General features: G+C 33.8%; 1 pseudogene; it reads left to right on the top strand.

The window, feature by feature from the left end:
- The first annotated feature begins 6,926 nt into the window (after positions 1-6,926).
- LOC119530266 lies at positions 6,927-8,056 on the top strand (annotated as a pseudogene).
- Positions 8,057-8,564: the final 508 nt, after the last annotated feature.

The following is an 8,564-nucleotide window of genomic DNA, read 5'->3' as shown; positions in this document are numbered from 1 at the left end:
CAAAATTAACTAGAAAATATATAATTGATAATAAAATGTATATGGAATTAAAAAGAGTAATAATAGTTGGTTCTTTGAGAATGTTAATACAAGAGGATAACATAAAAGAGAAGGTGCAAATGAATATACTTACAAATGAAAAGGGAACATAATTAAAGAAGAAGATTTAGATGAGAATCCCATGAATTTTATTAATACACATTTGAAAATATAAATCAAATAGAAAATTCTAGAGAAATATGATTCATACAACTGATGACAGAAGTAAATGTCAAAATATTTTCAGTACTTTAAAATAGAGAACTGATAGTTAATAACTTCACTTAAAATAAAACAAAATAAAAACAAATAACCTCAAGGGTTTTTTAATGTAATTCTATTAAACTTTCAAAACATATTTCATTCCACTCATATACAAAATTTTAGAGAAATAGGAAAGACTCAACAGTTTTCTTTTTGAGACCTGTATGAACTTGATACTAAACCTAGGTATCATTATGCAAACATAATTATAATAACTCTCAACAAATATTAACAAACAACATGCTACAATATATAAAACATTATACATCTTGACCTAGTTTGATTTATTCTCAGATCTCAGAGTTATTCTAACATTTATAAAACCATTAATATAATTCACTAAATTGATTAGAAGACAAAAACTCTTAGCTAAAAAAAAATTCTAATATAGTATTTGATAAAATCAGCACCTTCTCATGATTTGGGGAAAACAAACAAACAAACAAACAAAGAAGAAAATGTTCTAAAGGTGATAGTGTATTCATAGTGTATCTACAAAGAAGCCTTAGCCATCATCACTCATTATGACGAGGTGTTAGAAGTGTGTCTGTCTCTTACAATTAGCAACAAGACAAGGACATCCACTATCCTATCATACTTCTACTCAATATTATATGTGAGATCCTAGTTAATGCTGTAGCACAGAGAAAAACAGAGATATAAGAATTAAAAAGGAATATATATGGTGTCATTATTTTCAGATATTGTCTTCTTGGGAAAGGCATAAAATCTCCAGAGAGATCTCTACAATTTATGATAGAACTTAGTTAAATAGCTAAATATAATACCAATGTACAAAATAATTGCAGTACTCTAGTCAAAAGCAAATAGAAAACATAATGGAAAAATACAGTATTTGCTAGAAATATATAGACACATATACACATGCACAGTACATTATATAAATTGCCCTTTGCATTTACTATGTATATAGTATATGCACGTCTTAAGAAAAATCACAAGACATGTAAAATCCTTATGTAAAATTTGAGACCTAACTGAATGAACAGATAAATTATATTCATAGAACTTGACAATATGATTCAAAAATTTATATAAAAGATCTAAAGGACAAGAAAGGCAAAGATACTGCCAAAGAACAAGGCATCTTGTCATTGCTTTTCCTGAAGACTTAAGACAAAATGGTATTGACACAGTGATAAGTAAGTAAACCAACAAAAAAGAATGGAGAGCCCACAAGGAGACCCAAGAATATATGGAAACCTGACAAGTGAACTCTCACATTATAGGGCAATGGGGAAATGAGATACTATATGATATATGCTGTAATGATATAAAAGTATTATCAATATTCTAACTGAAAATGCACCCTTACCTCCTATTGTTACCTACTCTTTTGGGGCTGGGCCCCCCAAAATGAGTCTCCTGTCCAGTGTCACACTTGCACTATTAGAACAAAACCAGATTTGGTATAGCAAAGCAGAGTTTTATTCTTTGGCCAAAAAATGAAGAAAGGTGGACTCATGTCCTAAAGGCACCTTTTCCCTGAAGAAAGTTGTGCCAGCTTGGATGTATTATGCCCACCCCCCTACCATGCCATGTTCTTTAATGAAATCTTGAGGGAGCAAATATATTAGTGTTGATTAGGTTGGAATCTTTGGATTAGGTTGTTTCCATGGAAATGAGACCCACCCAACTGTGGGTTATACCTTTGATTAGATTATTTCCATGGAGGTGTGGCTCTGCCCATTCAGCATGGGTCTTGATTAGTTTATCGGCCCCCTATAAAGACTCAGAAAGAAGGAGCTCAATGCAGCTGCAGCTTAGAGAGACATTTTGGAGAACACCATTTTGAAACGCAACCTAGGAGCAAGCAGATGCCAGCCACGTGCCTTCCCAGCTAACAGAGGTTTTCCAGATACCATTGGTATTCTTCAGTGAAGGTACCCTACTGTTGATGCCTTTGTTTGGACATTGGCATGGCCATAAGACTGTAACTTTGTAACCAAATAAACCCCCTTTTTAAAAGTCACTCCATTTCTGGTATCTTGCATAACAGCAACATTAGCAAACCAGAACAGAAGGTAAGCATGTTTTTTATATAGGAGATGCAGGGATGCACATACAGGTGGTTTGTAAAATTGGGCGAGGGGATTTCTGAAGAATTCAAGGGGATTCCTAAAGAATTGGTTTTGAGCATTTGCAGTTCCTGATCATGCTAGAGTATATTTCTACATACATCACATGTTCAGTAAATGGTGCCTAAATCCTGCCCAGAGGCAGACAATTTACTATTATCATGAGCAAAGGTAAAGTACAGTCAGGGTTGGGGGCTTAGTATGTGTGTTCTGGGAAAGAGAATTCCCTGGCTTTGGCAAGGCAGGAATTGGAGGTTAACATCCAGACGGGTTCTTGCTTTTTCATTGACTGGGGACTTTGTGGCTCACTACAGAGCAGTGGGCAAAGGCTACAATAGCTGAAGTTTTTAACAGCTTAACTTCTTTACAGGTGTTTGCAGTTATATTTTTCTGAAAATAAGCGCAACTCAAGCATAGAGTGAACTTAGGTGGAAATTTTTATGAGCAACCTTCCAGGTAGACTTCATCCTGGTGACACTACCATACATAAAAAAATTAAATCATATATATATACATACATAAAAACACACATACATAGATACATAAACTTCTGTTTAACCCACCAGATTGGCAAGGCATGAGTGGTCCCATATTGTAGTTGACTGAAGCATTGTCAGTATCCCAAATAGCAACAAAGCCCAGAAAGGCAGCCGAGTTAAGAGTCTATACAGAACCAGATGTATTATAGACCTTAGGAGGCCTATATGGATTGAGAGAAAGATGCTGGCTGCATTCTCTGCTTTCTTTTATGTGATTTATATAATCAGGGAAGAGAAGAGAAAAGGGTGAAAAAGCATGGTAGAGAAACTGCCTCATGAAATGTGGCTTACAGAGCAATGTGAGAATGAAACCAGCCCAATTTGGGATTGACAGCTGACCCAGACATCTCTTGCTTGCTCATGGGCATCTTAGAGGATGTTCATTCTTTAAATGTTAATGTGATGTTTGTCCATTATATGTTGTATCTCAAGAAACAGAACAGCACAAATACTTTACTGTCAAATTTGCAGTAAATAATGACCACTCACTTTTAGATCAAAATTACTGCCAGATTTGAAATAATTTATTCTAAATTACATTTCTTATAAATTATGCATCTCTTAGAAAATGGTTTTTGTTTTCTAATACACATTTGATGTGTAATACATATTTATACATTGTAGTAGAAAGAGAAAAATATCGTTACCTGAGAACAGTCCCTGTAGTTAATAAAGAATATGGGATTTTTATTTTTATTTTATTTTTTCTAGCTCTTGGTCTTCTTTTTAGAAGAAATGAAAAGATGAAAAAATAAAAAATGCATTTTATTTTAGATGAACTACTATAACATATTTTTAATGCATTACCTTTAAATGCTGTAAAATTGAAATTTAAGTTTGATCTTTCCCAGCTCTCTTGCTGAAAGCATGTATAGCAGGCAACAATTCAATAAGAAATCCTTCTCGCAACATAATAAACTTTAATGTTGACACATTAATGATTATGTTGTTCCTTTCAGAGACCTCAAAAATCTAAAACCAAAGTAGAGAATATCTGGAAAAAGGCAAAATTAAATATGAGTAAAAGACAACACATTCCTTGTTCTACTTCTCCAGCCCTGAGTGAACTAATATAATAATTCCTTGAATCTACAGTGATGTTTTTCAATTACCCTACCTTAGGAAGATGATAATTTAAGACTGGAGAAATCTAAATGATGTAGCTCTAAAATCATTCCAACTATCACATATATCTCTAATAAGGTATCTGCAAAATATAAAAATTATCACAAAAATATTAGTCATATATTTTGAATATATTTTTCAAATAAAAAATATATAATGGATCACATATCTCAGCTAGACTTCCAAAAATGCTAGTAACTTTACTGATATTTGATAATTGAATAAACACCCTCCCATACACATATATAGATGCTAAATATATGTATGAAAACCTATCTCCAAATTTTGATTATTTTATTATTTTGTATTACACTATAGTCCTCTTAATATCCCCATTAAACATCCACGTGAAACTACAAAACAATTAGAACTATATGTTTTCTGATATATGTACATGTACATGTATGTGTAGTTCTTTGTCATGAGATAGACAATGATAACTCATTTTTGAAAAGAAAAAGCAAAGATCAGTTAAGAAGTGATTTGAATAACTAATTCTGCTGGAGTCAGTCATGGGCTTATTTTAAATATTTCTCAACATAAACGATATAATGATAAAACCATAATACCATAATCATAGTAATAATGCAATGTATGTACTTTTAGATTTGGTGTTGAGGAACTGATAATAGGGAATTTCCTTAAACAGAATCAGGAGGAAATGGAATTGGATTGGGTAAATGTAATCAGACAGTTCCCCTGCTATTAAGTTAGTGTCTTTTACATGAATATTGCTGTTACCATGTTGTCTCAGTAATATGAGGATGTGCTGTAGAGGCTGCACGCTGTGGTTTCCCTCAGGTGCATGCATATTGATACACGAAGGGAAGTGCATGGGGTGTTCTGATGGGAAATGAGAACTTTAAATTAGCAAGTGAGAGGGGAAATTTCTGTATTTATCTTTTTACCCACCCCTTGAACCCAGATTCTCAGGAAAATATGCACAGGCTTTTGGGTGTCACATACTAAGAGGTCCCTTACACCAAGGAGGAAAACCAAAAACATGCATGGAATGAGGCCAATAAATACTAGGAAATAAGTCATGATTTGTAGGGGAGAATATTTACTTTTGTATTGCTTTCTGATCTATATTATCTCCTAGTATTTTGTAGAAACACAGTATAATGGGGTGGGAAGAAGGAAAAAAATTAGGACTAAGTACTAAAGAGTAGCAGGTATTACCCATTCACACACCTCTTGTGAGGTCATTGATGTTTTAGTAGCAAAAACTGAGGAAAAGAGAGATGTCTAAAGTAAAGGGAAATCACAGAGGCAAAAGTCAATATGATGAAGGTAGAACTGCTTATTTCCACTTTGTGATCTCTCTATAGAAGCAACTGTAAGAACAAACAGTCTGTTTTGTTACATTTGATTGTGAATTTTTTAACAGTGGGCACTTTCCCATATGGCATATTTTCCAGAGTATGAATTAGAAACCAGTCTCTAATTGTCAAATTGCAAAAAGAGGGCTTTGACATCCATAAGACTTTATACATACAAGGAACTGTAACCGATAGCAATAAAGCTTGCTTTATAATGAAGTCTACATATAAATTTCCTATTTTCTATTTTCCAAAGTTCCTATTTTTATTCACTGTCTTCCACCAGATCAGATCCTATATTTTCATCAGAACTTTTTCCTACTAACATGGGGAAATTTTCGAGAATAAATTAAGAGTCTTTTTCTTTCATATTTGAGTTTGCAGACTGAGGTATCTGTACATTTGTAAATCTCTCACTCAAAACAAATGACATTAATGTGTCTTCACAGCAACAGCAATTATTAATGTGTGGGTGGGTGTTAGTGTGTTTTCTTGACAGTACTGATCTCCAATTTTATTGTATATCCTATTTATAATACCAAATACTTAGACAAATATTGGCAAACATCTACCTTGGGTCTGAAATATTTGAAATACCAAATATTTCATGCTACATGGAGTATAAAACATGGAAACAGTAACCTGTATATGCATACAAAATTAAAAATTAAAATACATCAAGATGTCCAATTAAAATATAGACTCCCAAATAATTATTTTATTATTAATAAATGATTTCATTTTTACAAATTATTTATTTCATAAATTATTTGTGTATCTTGTAAATTATACTTACTTTACAAATGATTATTTTACTTATTTACTGTTAGAGAGTTTTTTATCCATTCAACATGCTCCTACTAGAAATCAGGAGCATGTAGAAAATGTTTGTGAAATGATTTTTCACATTTAGTTGTCTCATTAGTTGCAAAGATGATCTTATATTTTCTGATATTCAAAAACAAAGATTTTATTTTCTATTATCAAAACACAAGAGACATGGGAACTTTAATAATATTGTGAAATTACTACCATTAAGATGGTTTTACGGGGTTTTCTGATGGGAAATAGGAACTTTGAATTAATAAAAGGAAATTTTTGTGTTTCTCTTTTGTACCTATCTCTTGGGTTCAGGTTCTTAGAAAATGCATAGTATAGAATGGACTTTTGGGAGCCTAATAGTGAGAGGTAACTTCCCCCAAGTTATTTGCACATGTAATTTAAATATGCATATATTGTTTTCTTTCATCAAGCAAAATATAGTGTCAAATGAGTTTGAAAGGCAACAAACAAAACTGATTCCAATAACCCTGCATTTGAGATCTCAAATATCCATTAAATCAGTATTTATTGAGCATTTACTTTTTTTTTTTTTGATGTTTATGAAGTCCCTGGGAATGCAAAGATGAATAAAGCATATTCCATGCTCTTGAGGCAAGGAATGTTTAATGGCACAGACAGAAATGTTGAAAAATTAGACTAACGAATACCCATATTGCTGTTATGTTAAAATACCCACTGGGAGCGCGGCCGGGGCCTGCTCGGGGCAGAAAGTCGCGGCGAAGATGGTGGTCCCGGGTCCAGGGCTCCCTTTCCACACCCTTTCTGCTGGAGATGAAGGGAAGATGTCCATGTCAGGGCTCAAGGACGAGCTGAAGTCCCTGATGTCTATCTTGGACAAGAATTGTAAGTGATTTCACATCATCAACCGGAAGCTGCACTTGCTGCCTCCTATCCACCCCTACAACATCACAGAATCTTATCCATCTCCTTCGCCAATATAGTTTGTAGATTCCAATGACCCAAATCTGACATCGGTACTGAACCATCCAGAAGATACTAAAAACAATTTCCTTCATCAGCAGTCGAAGTGGTTGATATGTGAACGCTGCAGATTATATAAACATCCTAAGCACCTGTATGTTGAGATGCAGAATGAAACAATGAAAGAAGTGACTTCCGAAGAAGAGGAGGAGGAAGAGATGGCAGAAGATATAGAAGACTTGGATCTCCATGAGAGGAAGGAAGAAGAGCGAGCATATTAGTGGAAAAAAAGTCATAGGATAAGGAATTGAGAAAGACATTTTGGCAATATTAGAGAAAATTAGGAAGACTTAAAGGTCAGGTAGGACCATCTAAGTGGTGCAGTGTCTGGGTCAGTGCAAGCTTCAAATAGACTTATGAAAGAGCTCAGGGATATGTATAGATCACAGAGTTGTAAAACATGGACTTTTCCAGTGGAACTCATAAATGATAGTTTACGTGTCTGGCATGTTAAACTGCAAAAGATTGATCCTCATAGTCCTTTGAACAGTGATCATCAGATTTTAATAAAAAAAAAGAAGGTATGGAATATGTTTTACTTAACTTCTTCTTTGAGGATAACTTACCATTTGATCCTCCATTTGATCTAGTGGTATTACTTTGTTCTCTCAGGAGGGTATCTTTTGGTGGGAGGAGCATTATGTATGGAACTTCTCACAAAACAGGGTAGGAGCAGTGCCTACCAGCAGAATTAGTCATCCTGCATATCAGTGCTACCTTACTTAAAGGCAAAGCCGGAGTGCACTTTGGTGCAAGTAAGAATCAATATAATCTAGCAAGAGCCCAACAATCCTACAATTTCATTGTAAATATACCTGAGACAATGTCTTGCAAACCCCTCTAAAGAAAGATGGCTAAATATGTTAACTGTTCTATGTTTGGACAAATGTTGCTTTAAAGAAAATATTTCCAGTATGCAGACACCAGCTTTGAGTGCCCCTACAGCAGAAGTTACCAAAAACATTAGCTAATAGATATTTTAGTGGATAATCTGTCAACTAACATCCAATGAGGTGCAGCCTTTTCATTTTGCACAGCTTAGGTATCTTGGACTGTAAAGTAGGGACTTAACTGCATTTTTAATGATAAATACACATACTGGCTACTCCCTTCTATCTCTTTTTCTTGAAAAGTGAAAGCTTCAAAGCACGCAAGTCCATATCAACTTAGTAAAGTTGCAACATATATTATGTAATTTTCCTATTTTGAACCCATGTATTATGAGGACTTGCAATATATGGTTTAATTTAGAGATAATAAAAGGTTAATCATTGTTTAATATGTATACATAACCATGGGAGTCCTTTTTTTTTTTTTTTTTGCAATTTTATTGATTCACACACCATATAATC

Source organism: Choloepus didactylus, chromosome 3 (assembly GCF_015220235.1).
Source record: "Choloepus didactylus isolate mChoDid1 chromosome 3, mChoDid1.pri, whole genome shotgun sequence".
NCBI lineage: Eukaryota > Metazoa > Chordata > Mammalia > Pilosa > Megalonychidae > Choloepus > Choloepus didactylus.
The sequence above is the reverse complement of the archived record's forward strand: the minus strand, read 5'-3'. Positions and strand labels throughout refer to the sequence as shown.